Genomic DNA, 22,206 nt, shown 5'->3' on the forward strand with positions numbered 1-22,206 from the left:
GGATAAAGAATGTTCCAATCTATACTCCTTCTCTCACCTCATCTTTTACTGCTCTCTGCTCTTCTGCCTACAGTTCATGTACACTAGCCTTCTCTCAATTCCTCAAGTGGTTGAATTGAATCTACAAAGACTAACATACGTTGTCCATGCACTATTAATAATGTGCAATTTTTCATTAAGCCTATGTGCTAGGCAGCACTTTAAAAACACTCACACCTTTATGCAAAATCATATTTAATAACTGCAACAATCTGATATGATGGTGCATTACTACGTGCATGACCAGAATGAGTAAACAGGAGCACAGAAAATTTGAAAGTGACTTGCTTGAGAATGCAAATGATGAAGCTCTTAAAGCACAAGGAGGAGGTTAGTGCATTCCAGCTTGAGGGAATCATGTAAGGAAAGACAAAATGACACAGGGAACATATTCAACTTGAACACCTGCATGTAATTAATATGGTTGAAGTAAAATTGGATCCATTAGATCCAATGGAGCATGTCTCACACATAACTAGAATGATACACGTGCTCACTTCATTCTACATTGTCCTTTCCAGCATCCACCCTCTTCTCTACCAAGCTCAAATGAGCAAAAATAGAAAGATTATATATGTATTCGGGTACTTTTCTTCATGTAGAAATACATATCCTAAAATGTCTGAAGATTATAGAAAAAGCTTTTCTGAAAATTTGCTCAAATGCAATTAAAGTTGAACTAAACTGAAATTCTCAGGTATCACTATCAGCCCTATTTTTAGTAATGTCTGTTTAAACTCTGAATAGTCATGCCAGTTTTTTTTGCTGTTGTGTGCAATTGTTTTATGAATGAGGTAATATCAATAAACAAAACATCCTGATAGCCATTTTAGGCCTTTTGAGGAATGAGGTGATTTGTACATAAATGAATGCATTAATAAATGAACTCCAAGCAGTATACAATTTTATAATTTAGTCATGATGATAACACATTTTAAAAATTGACAAAAAATGGTTAGGCTAGAAAAATGGATTGTTTATGGATGAGAAATTTTATGAAGTTCCTAATGTAATAAAATTTATAATGTCTTTTAGGGCATGACTGTAATGATACCCAATGAAAATTAATTGTGTAAATGAAATGAAGAGTGATTTTCATGTAATTTATTAAACTAGAAATATATAAATAAATAAAACCTTAGACTAGCTACATAAATTTGTTTCTAGTTATTTTTCCGTATTTTCACTGAAGGAATGTTCAGCTTGAGTATGACTTCCCAGTACAAGTTAAATAAGATATCAAAGAAATGAAAAGTCACTGAGAGAAAGTTTTATGGCTATTTTCTTTTGAACTGTAGTCACTGTTTACTTGAGTAAGCTTGAACGCAATGTGATCAATTGATTAAACTATTTTAGAATAAACTTCACAATTGTGGCAATGTAAAAAATAATATTCATGGAAGAGGAAAACTGAAAAAAAAAAGTTATTCAGAAGATACCAGGCTGCTCTTTGCAAGTAATGTATTTTGTCACATTTGTCTATTTCATTCCATGTGTGGTGAAAATTTCCTGATTATCTACCTAGCATATATTTGCTCCTTATTATACACGTAAAAGTATCCAGATACTTTCCTTGGGTTCCCATCCCTTCCAACCATGTCCTTCTGCTGACTGACCCCGGTCCTGGGAATGAGTCCTGATTAATTTCAGCTAATTTCTAATTCAGGCTTAAGTGTTAACACTCAATATGATTTCAAGACTGTTGCACAGATATTTCTTCCTAGACGTTTCTACGTGTTGCTGTACAGCCTGAGTGGTACTATTTTGCCAATAGGAAGGAAAGATAGCATAAGCAGGTAATACTGACTAGGGCAGGCAAGGCAGATGAAAAGAAATTGGGTCCTTGATGACAGACACACTGAGGTCCTGAAACAAAGCAAGTTAACTTTCAGACTTTTGGTTGTGTTAGCCAGTAGCCACTCCCTGAGTTTTCTGTTTTCTGAAGCAGAGCTTTCTGACTGATGTATAAAGATAAAGTGACACTTGTGGTATTAGGAATTTAGAAATGAATTTGTGGATATACATGAAAAGGGGATAGAAGTGATCTGTGAGAATAATCAATTGCATGATCAAGAAGTAGAAGATGCAAGTTTCCCAAAGACAGGTATTGGTTCTTGAACAATCTAGAGAGACAGCCCACCTGTATAGCATAATTTTAGCCATCAGGTGGCTGCAAGTTTTGCAAAAATCAAGGTATGATACAATTATCCAAAGTGATAAATTAAATTTATCCAGTGAGAGATACTAATATATAATGTAAACATAGAATAAAATAAAGCAGTAAAATGTAATGAATTCCTCCTGTGGTCATAGAATAGTGGTTAAGTGACACATACATTGTGGTACGCATGCAGATAAAGTAAGGATACATGCATGGGAAGTTACCATATCAGTCTGGTGTACTTTGAATTGCTCCTATCTGGGAAATTCAGGTAACCATCCAGGACTTACTCAGTAAGTTAAAGAGGTGAGCGTGTAGAGTAAATGTTTACTAAAGCCTTTACTTTTATCATATGTTAGGACGTGTACAACTGAATTTGAGTATTCTAATTTTACACTAGATAGAGCATGTATAGAGCATGATGGTGTTTTATTTTCCCATTACCATCATTATTGTATTATATATGTTTTCTGATTAAATGGCACTAAGCAATTTGGAGAAAGCTTGGTACTGGGGACAAGAATGCTAGAATTCAAACTGTCCTTAGGATGTAGAAAATCTAATGGCAATTTGACAAGTTAAAACCCAGAGGTCAAGCATGTGAGAGTACTCCCTTAGGTAAGAAATTCATTATATAAAAATTAATCAGATATTATCTATAGTAGGATTTACTGTGATTTTCATATTTTGAGTACCCATAATTTATGATACAGTGACTTGAAGAAAAGCCAGTCCAGTTTTGCTTTTATTTGTGTTATTTTTTCTGAATAGAGAGCAAGTTCATTGAAGTGTTTCTCATTTCTTTTATGTTTTTATTATCAAACACAAGAGTAGAGAATAATTCTTATGTATGGCTAAATAAATTTGGAAAGGTGAGCCATAAATTCACATTTCAATGGAAAATTTGATCTTTATAGAATCAAAGATTCAATTATTAAAAACTCTTGTAGCAGGGGGAGGCTATAGCTCAGTGGTAGAGTGCATGCTTAGTGTGCACGAGGTCCTGGGTTCAATCCCAAGTACCTCCATTAAAATAAATAAGTAAAAACCTAATTGCCTACCCCCCCCATTTTAAAAAATCTTGTAGCAAAGAGAGTCACATAGAAGTTGCATAAATTCTTGTCATTGCATATTTCTACCAGACAGATTTATTTCCATCTGCATGAAATATATCAGTATCTATATCTCTGTCTCTATTTATATATCTGTAACTTTCCATATCTGTTGCATATAAAGACTTATTCTATTGAAAGATCTGTAGCCAGGTTGTTAAACTCTCCTACTTACTGATAGAGTGACTTTATCAAGTCATTTAATCTCTCTTGAACAAGGATTCAATGGGATATTTCATGTGACTTCTATTTTTCTGAACTTTTGAACACAAATGATAGGTTCAAGACCATTTGCATAGATAATCTAAGAAATTATGAAACCTACTGTGCAGTTCTTAGTTCATCACCCATTTTTAGTTTATGAAGTAATTCAAGGAGATTGATCAAGAGGTAACAATAGTGGGGATTCCTTACAATCAGCTCTGTTGGGTCCATAACCAGTGCATTTCTTTGTGGGGAAAGAAGTGAGCATTTTCACCCATGCTCAAAATGACTGAGGTGAGCTTCAGAAAAACTTTAAGGCAGCTTGACATTGTTCTTCTTGACTTTGAGTGTGTCATATGAACTGGTTCTTACTCATACTTTAAAGGATCTAAAGATCAAGGGCTGACTGAAGCTACCCATGATTTCAGGGAGGAGGGAAAAGAATGGAAGTGCAACCACCACAAGGCATGACAAAGACTTCTACTCCTATTTGCAGTTTGTAGATACCAAGGATGAATGCTGAATTGTGTTATTTTGAAAGGGGCTTTCATTCAAGGATATAAAGGAGGTAGAAGTGACAATAAAAAGTAAATTTGTGTAGAGTGGTTAGCCAGAATCCTGGGTCAGGGTGGGTGGAGGTATGGAGAAGAAGGAATAAATGATCGATTGCATGGCCAAAAAAAAAACAGAATATGCAGGAATCCCAAAGACTAGGCTTCTTAATAATCCACAGAAGCTTTTTTGGGGTGAGGAAGAAAACTGCACTTGGAAAGCTTCCATATCTGAGAGTGTTTGACTGCCAAGGGAGAACTACTGATATGTTGCAACATAATGATTTTTTTTTCTCTTTACCCCTCTTTCATACCTCTTCGTTCTTTGGCAGCACAGAGAATAGGGGTATGTGGAAAAGTCAAAAAAAAAAAAAAGAGAGAAAAAGAGCATGCCCATTTTCTGCCTATCCTCTCCAGCCTTTGAAGCCTGGGTTAAACCTGAACTTGAAGGGAGAAAATATTTAAAATAGGTAAGAGATAGATATTAGATTGTACTGGACTTCTAGAAACTGAAAAAAAAAGTTGATATTACTATGAACTTATTGGAAAATCTTCCTTAGCTATAACTATCAGCAGTGATAAGAAAGACTAATGTTGCTTTCTATATTATACAGAATCAAATAGTACAATATTTCTCCTACACATACTCTGATGTTGAAAGATTTGTCAGTTGGTTTTAATGATAGTAACAAAACAGACCTTTATTAATTGTTTTCTGTTGCTTATTAACATCAATGCCTTATTAAATGTATATTGACCTTCAAAAGAGGTGGGTATGGATAACCTCCCACTTGACAGACGTTCAGACTGAGACTTAGAGAGATTAATATTTCTGGAGGCATGTGGCCAGTTACAGAGAATACCTACATTTTAACCAAGGTACATCGTACATCTGGCTCTAAAGTATTGATGACTATACTCTATTAGGTTATTTCTCAATCTTATTTAGTATATTATCTCCCCAAATACACGATTAGCCGTACTTTATATCTAGAATCATTTATACTATTCTGACCTTACAATGGGATACATTTTTAAAAAGGGCAAAATGTTATTTGGCATCACTTTATGCAGGCCCCTCTCCAGTGCTGTCTTACAAGCTGGAAGTCATATGGGAGGGACACAGGGTGGGATACAGTAAATGTCAGCTGAGCAGCTCCGTATCAGTGCAACATAAACATTCTACCGAGGAACTTGTTTTAAAAGTGGAACCAAGAGGACAACTGTGTAAATATTTAGGTCAGTGAATCAAGGTTTCAGAAAAAAATCAACCCATGTGGCAGGTTTGAAAAATTATGAGTTTATATTCCCTCTTGATCCAATATCGCTCTAAATAAAAATCTCAGACTTTATCATCGAAACTTAATAAGGTTTTGAAATAATTTTCCCAGTTTACTCTTTTAAGGATGGTAATACCCACCGCAGCTTTAAAACCATTATGGTGCAGTATCTCACCTTTCGATTGTACTTTTGCCAAAGATGACTTCAAATGGAACTAAATTGTCATTCTAGTATTAAAGGGGATGTTTTGACTGAAGTAATCAGACAGTCTTTTCCTAATTGTTATAGCAGGTATCCATCAGAGTATTGTGCAATCAAGACATACTGTTACAATATAAATTGCTGAAAGAATATTACTAAAAATCTAATTTATAAACCTGAAAGATACTTAAAAATTTTTCTTTTTAAACATTTCAGGTGAAGAGAATTGGTTTAATTAAAACTTTCCTGTTAAAGACATCCTCGTTTTCTATGAATGATGCTATTTTATTTCATTTTATTGTGTTTTATTTTATTTTTTAAATAATAGAATATACACCTATGTACCCCAAACCAGAGCATAACTGATAATTTATATATACTTGGGTGCTCACTTTTACCATTTCCTTGCATTTCTCTTAGAGTAACAATTAGTCCAAAATTTGTCTTTATCATTTTCTTGCTTTGTTCCTGTTTAGGATTTATCTCACGCACCTACATGTTTACATGATTGATATATGTATTTATTGCTTTTTTGTTGTTGTTTTTGAACTATATATAAAGTCTCTAAAATTGATTCCTGTCCACTGGGACTCCTTTTCACTAAATATCATGCTGCAAAATTTGATCATTGCTATTATGTGTCATTTAATATCATTGATTTTTCATGGCTATATAATAGTTCATGATATACCTATGATAATTTAGTAATTAAATTTTCTGATTTATTTACTGTAGTAAAAGTTATTCAAATGTTATTGTATATGTCTCCTGGTATACATGTAAAAGGAGACATGAATGTAAAAGTGAAATTACTGAGATGTATAGTAGGTGGTGCTCAAGATTGGTCAAATTGCTTTCCAAGGCTGTACAAGTTTTTACCCCATGGTAGCATCCTGTGATAGAGCCAGTTGACCCCTGGCCTCTGAAATATGTGACGTAGGAAGATTTCTAAATTTTTTACCAAGCAACCAGATATAGAAAACTACCTCATTGTAATCTTGATTTGTATTTCCCTGGTCACTATTGAGGTTTAGCATCTTTTGTAAATTGATTTTCCATGTATTCTATTTTTGGCAGTTTTTATTCACTTCATTTAAAAACCTCTAGTAATTATACAGAATTATTCAAAACATGCCAGGAGCTGGTGAGTCTCCCAACACAGATTAAATGTTTGGATTGAGGTACTTCTTTCTTTTTTTTTTAATTGACTCATAGTCAGTATACAATGTTTTGTCAATTTCTAGTGTAGAGTACAACTTTTCAGTTATACATGAACAAACATATTCATTGTCGCATTCATTTTTGCTGTGAGCTACCATAAGATCTTGTATATATTTCCCTGTGCTATACGGTATAATCTTGTTTATCTATTCTACATATGCCTGTCAGTATCTACAAATTTTGAACTCCCAGTCTATCCCTTCCCATCCGCCCCCTCCCCCAGCAACCACAAGTTTGTATTCTATGTCTATGAGTCTGTTTCTGTTTTGTATTTATGTTCTTTTTTTTTTTTTAGATTCCACATATGAGTGATCTCATATGGCATTTTTCTTTCTCTTTCTGACTTACTTCACTTAGAATGACTTTCTCCAGGGACATCCATGTTGCTGCAAATGGTGTTATGTTGCCGTTTTTATAGCTGAATAGTATTCCATTGATTTGAGGTACTTCTGAAAACAACTAAATATGAAATAGTCTTCAGATAAAATGAAGTAAAATTACCTTACTTTTTGGCCTCTCACAGGGCCAACAGAATCCCTCCATTATCTTCTGTAAATGTGCTTGTTATCTGAGGGAATTTATGCCATTATTATAAAGGTAGATTATAATAATCCAAATATAGATATATGAATCAATAGACTAGAATAGAATAGAAATTATATTGTATGATAATCTTTAGTTTTGAATAAAGAAAGCATTGCAAACACATGGTTAAGTGAAGATGCATTAGTAGAGGATATTTACAGAGCTTGCTTGAAATCTGAAAGACTAAATTAGAGGACCCATATTTCATATCTAACTCTAGCAGCAATTAAAGATGTTAAATAGATTAACTATTTGAAAGCTAACAGAGCTAATAGTAATAGAAGGAAATAACTTAATAATCTTATATATAAGTGTGATTATTTTAAAGCATTCATTTATGAAGAATTAATATAATTTATTGTTATTTGCATTTAATAAAAATTTGTATATTTTTAAATAATATAAGTGCCTAGTAGATAAGTATGCAAAGGAGATAAATAATAGGCAATTTTCAAAGAGAAGAATAAAACAAAACTCACAAACAAAAAGAGGTGAAACTATGCACAAAGTATGGTTTTATGCTTATTTAGAAAAACAGATCCTAAGACTCAATGTAGGCAGCTATTAGACAAGCAGGTACCTTGTATAGTGTTATTGCTGGCTCCTGGGTGCATAGTATTGGAGGGAAAGCAGATTATGAATATGAATTATGAATCAGAAATATTTTGTAACCTTGATATAGGAACTGGTTTCCTAGAGAGTATCTTAAGGAAATAATTTAAAGAAAGAGAAAACTGTTTATAGAGTAAAACTTAATGGTTTTAATTATGAACAACTATAAATGGCTTAGATATCAAAAAAATATGCAAAATTAAATAAGTTAAATTATCCCTTTAGGTAGAAAGTCCTTCCCTTTATTCCTGAACTATGTAATTTGTTACCTCTAGCATCATTTAGCTCCAGAGCGGTTTTCTGACATCCTCAACCCATTCCAGTCCTTTGTCCCTAACCTGATTTTTCTGTCTTTTTTGTATGGCCTCATGGTATCCAATGAATGACTTGTCTTCATTAGAGCCTTAATGGAATTTTCTTGAAAATAACGGAGATGTCAGCTAGCCCTTTTTGCCCTTTTAGATCTAGGTAAAATATCATTATTTCCATTTCTCTACTTGGAAATGCAAAACAATTCTCAAAATTTATGGAGAAACTCATATTCTCTTGGTTAGCTCTGGGCAACTGGTCTGTGTAAACTGTCTCTGGCCAGAAACTAAGGTAAATCCTTGATTCCACAAAATTAATGAACCATCTAGTATATTTTTCAGGAAAGTTTACATTTCAGGAAAGAAAATATTTCAGATTGTTCACAAGAAATTCTTACTCTGCCTTTCTGCCATTTCATCAAGGAATTCCCACAACCTCTTCTTTCACTAAACCTAGTCATCTGATTTTTAATCTACGTAGACTTCTCAACATATTTATCACTGCACTTTTCTTCTCAGGATCAAAATCACATTTCTCTTTGTTCCATTTTCCCAGGCCAAGCATCTGCCACCTTTTTTCTTACCTTAGATACTTGTACATCTGAATCCTGTGTCACCATCTGGGGATGGTGGCAGGGGTGAGTCTCATGTTTTGCCTCCGTCAGCATATAAAGCTATTTTTCTAATCAGACAACTGTTAAAAAATAACATTTTTTACTTTCTATGCTTATAAATATATATTGACCTGTCAATTTCTCTTATTCATTATGAACTCCATGAAGTCAGATAACACTACTCTTTTGGTACTCATGACATCTGGGAAAATCCTTTGTGTAAAATAGGTGAGTATTCATAGGTGATGAATAAATGAGCAAGATTTTGGGTGATTTTTTTCTACTTTTATTTATTTCCACTTTATTTACTTCATGTTCATTTTATTGACCTCTAGGATGATTCTAAGTGCTCTTTGTTATATAAAATAAATTAACTATTAACATGTAATGATTAAATATATGTATCATAGTAAGTGCTAAGAAGAATGCAAAGAAGCAAATTTCAAAGAAAGTTGCCACCTTCTGGTGGATGACATATACAGCAGCATGTGATGATTCACTCCTATAAAAGAAAAGTGATCTCATAAATATTAAATAGTAAGTGTGGTGTCATTGACATATATACGTGCTAAATTCAGTTGAAAAACTACTTAGAATTTGAACCTATTAGCTGAAACCCATTTTTATTGCAGCTTGGTGTGATAGGAAAGAACATTAACCTACAACTGAGAAGAGATATTATAAATTAGTATAGGTCAGTACTTTCTATTTTGGTCTTAAATTCTGTATTAGAGCAGCATAGAGTTAGGATCATAAGAGATTGGAACAGAAACTGTGGTTCAAGGTGTCACAGAGAATGTGTGTGTGTGACATGCTACTAGAGTGCACAGAAGCCTTCGATTTCTTCCAAAGAGATACATTTGTTATAAGAATTAAAGGAGAAGCAGTTTATGTAAAACCATTGTCCAGGGTTATGAAAACACAGAGGTTTAAATAAAGAGGCATTCTAAAGGGCATGTAAATAAGGACAAAGGAGATAGGGAGAAACAGAAATGACATTATGGCTGGAGAGTAATAAAGAGGTCCCAGCCAGCTGGAGAAAAAGGCTCACATGTACTTAGCAAATGTCCTCCAGGTTTATCTGTGTTGTTGTAAATGTCAAGATTGCCTTCTTTTTATGACTGAACAATACTCCGTCGTATAGAAAGACAGATACTCTATGATCACACTTATAGATGGAATCTAAAAAAGTCAAACTCATAGAACCAAAGAGTAGAATAGTGATTGCCCAGAGTTCAGAGGGTGGGCAAGGGGTAGATGTTGGTGGAAGAATACAAAACTTCAGGCATAAGATAAATCAGTTCTGTGATCTAATATACAAAATGGCAATTATAATTAGTAATACTGTCTGATATATTTGGAATTTGCTGAAACAATAGATCTTAAGTGTTCTAACCACACACATGCATGCAGAAATGGTAACTGTGTGGTGATGGATGTAATTAACTTCATTGTGGTAATCTTTTCATGATATGTATATATATATTAAATAATCACATTATAAACCTTAAAAAAATCATGTTGTTCAACCTAAATATATGCTATTTTTTATTTGTGAATCATACCTCATTAAAGCTAGGAGCAAAAAAAAAAAAAAAGAGAAAGAGACCCATATTTCCCAAATCAGAGCACTCGACTACCATGAAAGCAAAAAAAAACAGTTGTGGGATTTCAACTTGCTGTAAATCTCTCTCATGATTTGTTTTACTAAAAGCAGGGAATTTAGAAAATTAATGAATTGCCTTTTGAAACTTTTATTTAATAAAAAACAGATATAACTGTGAGTTTGCAATTTTAGGTTTCATTCTAACTAACAAAGAAGGAAACTTCAGTGAGATCGAACAGTACCAGGGAGTTTTACTTCCAGGCTAGGTTCTAACACTAAATAACTGTCCTTGATCAAGGACATAAGCCTTTTGGGCCTAAGTCTCTTCATCTTAAAATGAAAATGTTGGATTCTATTATTTTAATGTGCTTTTTAGCTCTCATAATTCTCAGGAAATTATGCTTAATATGCACATGCATCTTTCTCTGTTTTTCTCTTCTTTATTAAAACTTTGAAAAATGATGATGTTCAGCAGTTATTTGCCTGATGAATACAATTTTGTAGAATTAATAATAATAACAATTTAACTATTGAATTATTAGGATTTTATAAAAATAGGAATATCTATATGCAAAGAGTATTTTAAATTGGGGATTTTACCCACAGGTGCATCATATTTAAATTTTCTTTCTGTTGAATTTAAACTAATTCACTTATTTACACATCATTCACAAATACTTTAGATATTTATGAATTCTATTTTTTTAAGAAATATTGTAGCACATATTCTAGATAAAGATTTCTGTTAGTTATCTATTTTTTATATCTAAATGTATAAAGACATTACTCATATAAAAATTTATATAGGGGATCTTGAATGACATAATGGACAATGTCTGCAGCAACAGTTGTAAAATAGACGCTGAAAGTTCCCATGGTCCTATTTTTGTAAAACCCTTAATGAAAGCAGAATGTTTAACATTATAATATAACTCATTAAGGGTGATTATGATGTGGAAGAAAACAATATTTATTGAATGGGCATTATATGGCAAGCATTCTATGTTTATTACCTTAATTATTTCAATATCATTGAGAGTTGGAGGAATATCCTAAGAGAGAAGTGGAGAAAATGCTAAGGATAACAGATCCAATATTGGCCAAGTTGGGGCTTGAATCCAGATACACCTGACTCCAAAATCCCCGCTCTTTCCACCCAACCAGAGAACACTGCCCTGGTCTAAGTCAGTGTTCCTTCTGGCATCCTCGTTAGTCAAAGATTGTACTCAGAATTCCTGGAGGTGTGGGCAACTTTATTTTACTAAGGTAAAATTCTGGATTACATCAAAGCTTGTTAGAACACAGATTGCTGAACTTCACTGCCAGAGGTTCAGATTCAGTAAGTGCACGGCGGGGTTCTTGAATTTTTATTTTTAACAAGTTCTTAAGGGTTGATGCTGCTGCCATTACGAGGTCTATGCTTTTAGGACGACTGGTCTAAGTTAATGCACTCCTGTGTAGATAGAGCAGGTGATTCCAAAGAAAAGAATTTAGAATTCTTAAAGGAATTTATAATCTTTTATGGAAATGGAGAACTCCAATCAATAAAATAATGATAATAAAAACAGCAAAGGAATTATTATTTCCTTTATTGTAATACATACAGCAAGGTTTAGTTTCTTTTGAGCATGTAAAAGGTATTAATTTAAATGCTTTACATGGAAGATGAAGTCCTCAAAATATTTACAAAGTGTACAGAGAGAGGCAGTTACAGCATGAGTGTAATCTTTGCAAAATGCGGAGTCTGTTGGCTAATGGTCCATTTGCACAGAGGAAACGGGCAGTGCTCTGCGCAGGAGACAGACACACAGCATCATCCATTACTTCACCAGCCAGATAGGACGGCTTGTTTTGATAAACATTTGACTTTAGTTATTCTGGTTTGTCTTCTGGTCTACCATTGGTTTTCTTTTTCTTCTTTTTTTTTTTTTTTCTCTACCTAGAGAAAGGAGTGAAAACAATTTTGAAATAGCTCTTCTCTCTGAAATACATATCCTTATTTTTCTCTTACACTTCTATAACACTCTCCTCTCTCTCTCCTCTTATTCTTAAAATGTTTTCATTTTTCTTGTCTTCCTAAACCTTAAATTAGTAGTGTTCTCTGGAGTTGTATGTTCAAGCCTTTTCTATTTTTATCTGTAAACCTCTCACACCCCAAACAGTTCTAAGATACAACCTTTTCATGACTGTTCATGTATTTATGCTTTTGAACTTTCTGATTAATATTCCTGGGATGACCTTTTTCCTTCCGTCCATCCAGCATATGATTCTTCAGCTCAGTTCTCACTCCTACAATGGCACTCCAAACTTCTTTGAAGTTTTCCTCTTTAATTCCAAATACATTTGCATTTATCTTGAAAATGATCTACATTAATTGGTGGCATGCTTATTTATGTTTCTGTCTTCCAAATGACCCTGGAGAGCAGTTCTCATGTGTTCTTAGTTTTTGTGCCCTTACCTTCACGGCCTCTAAGAATATCTGCTCCATTTGAGCGATGCAGTGGATAAATGATTGATGTCATCAGCAAATAAAATATAATATGTTCTCACTATGCCATGAGTGAAGCCCTTAAGTAGGAATAACTAACATATAGAAGGTAGTCACTTATTTTACCATTCATACTATTTGGTGCTAGACTGACTGCTGTCTAGAATACTCCCCTTCGAGCTGCTAAATCTCTCAATACTGTGTTTCTAGACTCTTGATTAGAGGAACAAAAACAGTGTGATCAAATGAAGCTGGTCTTGTTTCGTGGCTCACAAGTAAATCTCTTTTATCTAATGTTAGCATATGTCCTAGATTTGTGTACGGAAGTTGAGTGAGATGAAACCCTTGAGTAATAGCCAGAGGAAAGAAATGTCAAACAACCCCAGACATATCTTGGCATGTTTTGGCGTTCATTTTTATGATTTAGTTTACAGCACATAGAAGATTCTCAATAAATGTTGTATGAAAAATAAATAAGTGAATTAAATAATAAAAATACTTGGCTTCTCACCCCAATGCATTCATCTCAGTTTTCTTATACAAAGGTCCAGCAACCCCCTCAACTCAGCACTTTGTTTGTCTGTTTTTAATTTTGCATTTTCATGCTGAGAGCAGTGCTAGGAAACTGTTGCACTATTTCCTGGTGAATTATAGGCTTGAGATGACTTTGAGAGTCCCCGGGATTCTTTATTGTGCCTCAAGGCAGCACTGAGACTTAGTAGACTGAAAGAAAGTATGGAACGTTCTCAGTTTTGTATAAATACTTAGTTGTTTTACCTGACAAAGTAGTGTGCTTCACATTCAGATTTTTCTTTTCTTTTTGATTGGCGTTAAAGTCATTTTTAAAGTTCCAGTTAACTGTGTATGTTCAATGGCCCAAACCATGTCACCTAAAATGAATACCATTTTTTATCTGACTTTAGACATTGTTTTTTCATGGTGAAATTTCAATATTAAATATCCCATCTTGCAGAGACGTAATTTCAGTTCATATCATTTAATCTGATCTGCATTTCTCTTGAAAACAGCACAATATAGGTGTTCTAAAGTGTTTTTATTGTAAAATAAGTATTTCCAAATTGCATTGATCACTTTAAAAACCTGTTTCTTCTCTATAGGTCCTTAACTCACTAGTGTGACATGTTCAGTTGCAAAAAAACTATCTAAAACTGCAAAAAATAATGTTGTGGCAATAATTTTAGGAGTAAAGAACTATGTAGAGAAATGCGTCTCCTCATTAATTAATTATTTTAAGAAAAATAAAATAAGGTATTATGGAGGTACATACATATAAGAGTGTATAAATTTTATATCCAAAGAACTTATTTGTGGTATATATTAATTATGTATACATTAAAATACTAGTTGCAGCTATCATCAACTAAACAGTTTAGGCCTTTTAGAAGAATATTATTTTTTTTTTAGTTACTAAATTTTTACTCAGTTCTAAATGCTATGCTTGACCCTAGGGATACAAATTCGGGTAAGACCAAATTCCTGCTCTCAGTGATCATAAACTTTGTTATGGAAATTTACACATAGGTAATTTTAATATAATATTATAAATAAATCACAAATATATGTATAAATCCCTAAGCCAGAACAGAAATTCTTAAGTTATCTTGGATTGGGGTAGATTGGTAGAGAAAGATTGAGTAGATGTCAAGGAAAATAATGACCCAGAGTGGACAGCTGAGTAAGTATTAAGAGTTAGCCAAAAATGATCGGACTTAACCTGTCCACTTTTCTACTTTTCCATGTTCACTATCCTAGCCCACATCCTCATGTACCTATATTATTTAAAAAGCTTTTCAATATCTAGCCCTCCTACACAGTATTATCTCTATGGCTGCCAAAAAATGGTGTTGTTAAAATATGAATAAGACAATGTTTCTGCTCTGTGTTTTCCAATAGCTTCCTGGAACTTAAAATAGGACCCAAATACTTTATGTCCTACTTAATGGCCTAAAATATTCTTTTAAAAAACTATATATATATATATATATATACACACACACACACATATATATATCTCCTCTGCCTACTACTCATTTTTCACTGTACTTAAGCAGTCTGAATGTTTTTCCTCTTTCTCAAAAAATTAAAACATTTTTCCTGCTTAGAGGCTTTAGACTTACTTCTCCGTCTGCATTAATTAATAAGTTCTCATGGTTTTGGAGACTTTTGGAGATTTAAAATATGGCCCCAGCAACTTTTGTTGTTGTTGTTGTTGTTGGCATCCCTAGTATAAAAAAGATCTGTCTTGGCCTCCCAAATCAAGAGGCTGGTTTGACCAGTAGAGAGTGTCAGAAGTGATGCTGTGTGACACTCATGTTCGGGTTTTTGAGCTGTCATGTAAGAAGTCCAACTATTTTGAGGCTGCCTTGCTGTGAGGAAGCCAAGACACATAAAAAAAGTCCACTCTTACACATTGTAATCAACAGTGGAGGTCATCAGTCATTCCAGCCCAGGTACTGTCAATGTGAGTAATTGAGCCTTTAAACCAGTGCACCTCTCAGCCATCCAGCCACAGCCAACCTTTGAATCTTTAAGTTGAAGTCTCAGATACCATAAAGCAGAGAGCAAGACATCCTACTGTGCCATGTCTAAATTTTCCATAAAATGTATTTGCATAAAAAGTTGGTCATTTAAGCAATTCCATTTTGAGCTAATTTGTGCAATAACACCTTCTCAGAAAAGACTTTCTGACCAGATTATTTAAAAATTTTTAAAGATAATATTCATAACCATACTATTTTTAGACAAAATCTGGAAATGACTGAAATGTTTATGTGTAGTAGAAATAAATGTTGACATATTTACACAGTGGAATATTATAGAGCACTTAGAATGGAGGATCTGTATTTACATACAAAATCATCAATGGATCCTCCAAACAAAAATGTTGAACGAAAATAATCAGAAGCAAAGAGTATTTTTGGGGGGAATCCTCATATAAAATGAAAGACAGATGAAATACTTCTGTACTCTTTTTGAAAATGACAAGAGGGGAGCTTCTGGAGTGCTGGTAATATTGTGATCTAAGTATTAGCTGCAGTTTGTATACTGTATACATTGAATATAACAGATTTAAAATACCAGCCTTCAATTATTTCCAAATTTATTATATACGTCATGTTTTTTTTTATAATTTAAATTATTGAGAATTATCTGGTATTCTCAATACAATTGTTTATGACTCTCTTGTCACCCTGCTAGAATGCACTGAGAACAGAATTTAGTCTGTCCGATTACTTTTATGTGTCTTTTGTCAGAAGAATTGCACTGGTATCAAACTGTAGAATATTAATATTATGCAATTCTTTGTAAATTATACTTTAAGATTCCATTATATTATTTTATATCAATTTAGAAACATTTAAGGAAAAGAGCTTTTTGGAGTGAGTCATGGTAGATTCTGAAATTGAATTCAAGAATATTTACCTCTTAAAATCAGAAAAGCCTATACCTGGAAAGTACTGTGTCACATCATAATGAAACAAAGCTAAAACACTCTCTTACGCTGAAATTCCAAGTTTTAAGAGAAATATAACAGAGAACTCTTCAGAGGAAAAATAACTGGAAAATGTAAACAATTCCAAAGCATGTATTATGTAAACAAATTGAAAGTCCCAGCTCTCACTTGAAAATCTATTTCCTATTTTGTGCCTATAAGGGTCCTACTTCATTTAAAAGCACAGCAGAATTTTCAGTTTCTTTTTGTAAACAGGAAACCCATAGTGAGGTATTAATTCCATCCTTCATTAGAGATAAAATCTCCAGACACTAAACACATGAACTTTGATCTGTCTCCTCATCTCAGCAAAAGAGAAAATGCTGGACTCTGCTTGGTTTCCCTCCCTCTCCTCTGTATTCTCAAGACTATCTCAGGGCTATAAGCTGGGGCAAGGTTAGAATCACTTTGTTTGTTTACTTCGCAACTCTCTGGAAACAAAATCCTGTGGTGCCTTTCCAATATGTGAGAACAAGTTTCTGGTTGTTTACAATGGGAGGATAAGCCTAGTACCCATTTATTATATCACGGTTGGATGCAGAATCATGACTAAAATATTCAATTAAAAATGTATTTTTGCATTTACTTATTATCTGCTTCCATCCTTAGATTGCAATCTCCAGCAGATTAGATTCCTACCCATCTCTAAAAATCAAAATAAACAAACCAACAAAAAAAATAATTCTTGGCCTGAGCCTAGCACACTGCCTAATTTGTAATTGTTGCAAAGTAAATATATGCTGAAATAATGATTTAGTTGGTAAATTATATGTAAAAATCCAAAGAAGGACACTCCTTTACACCATTATTCTTTTGGCTATTACAGGCACATGTATTTTAATGAGGATACATAATGCACTAGATGTCTCGTCTAATTATTAGTTACCAAGATTCACCTTTCTACAAAGCAAGGAAAGTGAATATATTTCCTACCACACTTAACGATTTTATTTAATTCCACAGTAACCCTATGTAGATTTACTATACCGATAAGAAAAATGAGAGTCAGAGAATCTAAGTAGTATGTCGAAATGCATATAAATTATGTGTCAAAAATTTAATATGAACGTATTTCTTTTTGCTTTAACTACACTACCAAGCTTATCTCTTAGTGCAAATAACATGATTTGGTGTATGAACTATGCCATTCACTGCTTTTTATACTGAAGCTATTTTTCATACATTCATTAGATTTCTCAGGAGTCGTATAGACTATTAAATATGAGCATATTCACTGGATAAATTTATAATTATTTTTCCACAGTATTTAACTCTTTCAATGGCAAGAATCATTCTATAATACCTATATACCTACATAATATGTGTGTATGTTATATAAGTATTTGATACATATTTATTCTTTGATCATGTAACATTAGAACTATTATAGCACTCACTGAAAGCTATATATATTTATGCAATAAACTATATATCTTTGGCACTCATATTTACTAACAACTAGTAAAATTCCATTCACCCCCCCCCCCAAAAATAAATTTGAGTTGTCTGATGTGCTTAAACTAGGGAAACTGAGGTATTCCATGTGTATGTACAATACACGCCTTTTCAGCTTTCTTGTAGTATCTGCCCTTTTTTCTCTTCTGATCTAGACTTCATCACAGTACATTTACCAAGAGTTCTTCTACTAGCAGAAGCCCTGCTACCCCAGTGATGGCTGTCATCGTGCACCATAAGGATGCTAATGTTTAAGATAAGAGATCCCATCTCCTAATGCCAAAATGCTACTACCTGTTTTGCATTTCTTCTTTAGCACTGATTATTACTGATGCAAAATATATGCTGATATGTGTGGTATTTTCTTTGTCCATTCAGCAGTTTTCTCCTAAATGTCTGTCTAAGCCCTTATTCATTTAGAAACTGGCTTTCTCACTATTGAGTCAAACACGTGGGAATTATGAAAGTATACAGTTTAGATTTAAACTAGGAACAAGGTGCCTTTCACACAAACAGAATGATGGCTGCCAGTATGTCATTCTCCATTATGCCTTTGTCTAGATTCATTTTCCTGTACTAGTTTTTATAACTGACATAGTCAAAATAGAGCAGTGGGATAAAGATAATTAAAAAATGACAAAGATAGGTGAGTGGGGTTCAGTGTGGCTTTCTTCTCTTATTCAAATATTTCCTTTTCTACAAGGCAAAATTGGAAATATTATCCATCAGATTATCTCAGACTTGCCATATGATTTAATTAGTTAATATGGACTTCTAAATGGGCATTCTTCTATTTTTACTGGGTTTATATAAAAGAAGCTCTCTGAATTAACTTAAATCTTTCATCAGTCTCTACCCAAGTGTGCACAGAACACTACAACAAATAGCCTTTATGTGATAGTTCCATGAATTCTGGGGAGAATCAATAAATATTCATTGTAATATTAATTGAGTCATTTGAAGTGAACACATATAGGGTGTCACTTGCTTAAACTATTCATTTATTGTCAACTCAGGATTTAAAAAACAAATTGGCATACAAGCAAGACAACTGCAAAATAGAAGCATAGTACATGACATAAATACATGAGGGCTCTTCTAGGCAAAATAAAAGTAGATTCTCGTGGATACCTCCGTATATGTGAACTGATTTCAAGAGATCTGTGAATTCTAAAACTGCACGTAAATTTTTAGGTATAAGTTATTGCTTACATGCATTTTGCTGAAGAGAGTTTCCATTGTTTTTAATGCATTCTCAAAAGTCATGAATCATTATTCTGTATTAGAATCAGTTCTACCTAGAAGTGCTTCAACAATTCATACAGGTGGCCTATGTAGAATTACAAACCAAAAATAGGATGTATTTACTACCTTAATTGTACTGATGGTTTCACAAATATATGTATATATCCAAACTTGTCAGATTGTACACATTAAGTATGTGCTTTTTCATATATCAATTATAATTCAATAAAGCTGTTAAAAAATCATTAAAAAATAGGATACTTGCATTGTCAATTCTTATGTAGAAATAGGAAAATGGAGAAAATTCTATTCCCATATAACTTTTTGTTTCTCAAATCTGTGTTCTAGTTATTGAAAAGTTATATCTCAAGTAGACATTGCTGATTTAGTGCATATACCATGACCAATAGGATAGACTAAATACTTTTTAATATACAGAATCTAGGGAGAGTAAAAGAAGAAAATAATGAATACCAAAGCAACTTTTGAAGTAAGTAAATAAATACAGATAAAAAAATTATCAGAGACATTGTGAACAGGCTTAAGGAATGATATAAAGCAAATAGATAAAGTTATTTTTGGCAAAATGATATTTACTGAAAACAGAAGATCTCACAAAAAGAAAATTTCATGTAGTAGTGATTGGTTATAGTAAAGAGTTGAAGAAATGAAATTGAAAACTATATAAACATGTAATAATAATCTGAATAAATTCAAGAATTACTAATATGTGGAAGGAGTTGAATAGCACTGCTGAACATAAGCCTTCTTTGAGAATGCTTCAGTGTCAGATCTTTGAAGGAAGGAGTGTTCTACCTTGGGTTAGAAAGAGGGGTTTTATAGAACATAGCAAAAGTTCGCCTCATGTCAGGAATAGTTGGTAAAGAATGGTTTTTGGAAGAGGTGAATCTGTTCTTGTGATTTAGCAGTCATTGTGCAATTTGGTTTTATTATGAAATTTGAGGAAGAGTAGTTGCAAGAATTAGGGTCATGGGTAAGAGGGTGGAGAGCAGCAGCTGCAAAGGCCAAGGGAATATGAAGGCCACTGCGGGCATCCCTCGTGGTTAACAGAGAGACTGCATTTCATCACTTTACTGCACGTTGGTCTGTTCAGAACTCCAGATCTACTGCTGATGGCGGTTGAGAACTCATTGGAGAAGAATACCATCATGGCTTCTTGTGACTTTTATCTTTGCAGTTGCATTTCAATCATGTATCAGTGAGTGGCTAGAAATATTTAAGACTCTGGGGAAAACCCAACAACAGACCAAACTCTTCTATTATTGGCACTAGGTAGGGGAACAGTTCTTGTCACCACCCTGAGTCAGTAGAGAAGGGGATTTTGATACATATATATTTTCAAAAGAATTGTTTATCCTCTTGATTTACTCAGAGAATTAATATTAGAGGGAAAACTTTAAAAACCTCATTTTAGCAGTAAAAATTGTTAAGGCAACACAGTGGGAAAATAATATTCTCAAAAAGCAAGCAAAAATGGCAAAGAGTATAGAATCAATGATTTCTGACAAGTGTGGGTCTTATTACAATTCCAAATTGGGCAGAGTTGTAATATCAACAAGTCTGCTGCTGGATCTGAGGTTTCAAGAAATCTTTCTTCTTCATGATGGTGACCTCTCCTAGAGAACCTTGAGACAGTCTCAGTATTAGATCGCCTATTGACACGGACATCCAGGGGTTGAGTGTATGATATCTTTTTAACTGGAAAACATGGACGCAAAGTTTGGCTTTCTGGACTTTGACGGGATTGTTTGTGGTTAATAGTACATGGTAATGTATCTTCCAGTGAGGTTATTGAACCTCACACTATTCAGAGTTTATGTGGAGATCTTCAGATTTAAGTAGGCAAAAGTCTTAGTTAACTTGGTGGTTGCTGCGGTTGTGCAGAAATAGGAGGGTAGACTTTTGCTACAAGTCCAATAAAAAACAGTCTCCAATTTTTATTGTCCTGTTGAGACAGAACTCAAGTATTATCGTGACCTTTTATGTACAAATAGAAAGAAAGGTTTATGACAATGGGTAAGTTCAGAATAAGGAACTTCTCAAAGGGAGTCTTTCATGGTATAGATACAGCCTTTATTAAGTCTGTCCAGGGCAAGGTGTAACACTTAGGTAGGTGATAACTAGTTTTGTCAGATCATATATATAGGACTATCCAGTTCAGAAAAGTTAAGACTCCAATGTCAGCAGTGCCCTATGAGACTAAGCAATCCTCTAAGGTGTCTTTTGGTAATGAATAGGGAAAAGTCAAGAAAAACTTCCAATCTTTGAGCAAAAAGGAACACTCTAATATGTGTGGTATAGGGATGCAGTACAATGGGCTTCAGTCCTTCAGTAGTCTTGTTTTTAAATGAATATTGAGTCAGTTTCAATAACGGAATAGCCAGCTTGGTTGAGACCCTTAAGAGTTTACTGACCCTTACGTGTCTCATACCTTCTTTCTTTAGCTCCGATACTATAGTGGTCAGATTTAAAGTCTGGGATATTGGTAGGGGAGGCAGTAAAATTCGGACTGTGAGATTATTAGCCTTTGGTTTCTTTTTCTGGACATTCTAGAAAGGGGGCATCCAGTCTATATTTAATAGTAATATATGCATGAAAAATAGATTTACTCTTAAAAGATTCAGCAAACAGTAAAGCACATCAACTAGGGAGAAAGCCCAGAGAGGCAGAAGGTGGCTGAGACATACACAGTCTGAGAGTCATTTGAGATTCCCACCTCTGAAACCTGTTTGTTACTACAAGGACAAATAGTGGAAAAGCAGTAAGGTTTATGGTATAAAGGCTGGACAAAGTATCAAGTAAGAACATAACATTTTGTACTTGCAGTTGTACAGGAATGTCTCCCTTCTTTATTAAGGAAAATTTGGGGCTGACCAGAGCAGCTCATTCCTTAGAGCGGTGTCATTCTGTCAAAGTTTGTTCTTTGTATCCTTAGATTCTGTCTTTCAAGTGAAGGCAGGATAATTGTTCTTTCAGTGACTGTTTTCT

At 33.7% G+C, this 22,206-nt stretch overlaps 1 long non-coding RNA gene across 4 annotated transcripts in view; it reads left to right on the forward strand.

The window, feature by feature from the left end:
- Positions 1-22,206, forward strand: part of LOC140689280 (uncharacterized) — a 668,228-nt gene that overhangs the window by 142,662 nt on the left and 503,360 nt on the right. The window contains exon 5 of one of the 4 annotated variants that reach the window (XR_012064175.1): positions 18,108-18,312. The exons of the other annotated variants lie outside the window; for them this stretch is intronic. This is a non-coding gene — a long non-coding RNA (uncharacterized lncRNA). Of the gene's footprint in view, positions 1-18,107; positions 18,313-22,206 lie in introns of those variants that run through there. 4 annotated transcript variants of the gene reach the window in all.

This window comes from Vicugna pacos, chromosome 25, assembly GCF_048564905.1.
Source record: "Vicugna pacos chromosome 25, VicPac4, whole genome shotgun sequence".
Taxonomy (NCBI): Eukaryota; Metazoa; Chordata; class Mammalia; order Artiodactyla; family Camelidae; genus Vicugna; species Vicugna pacos.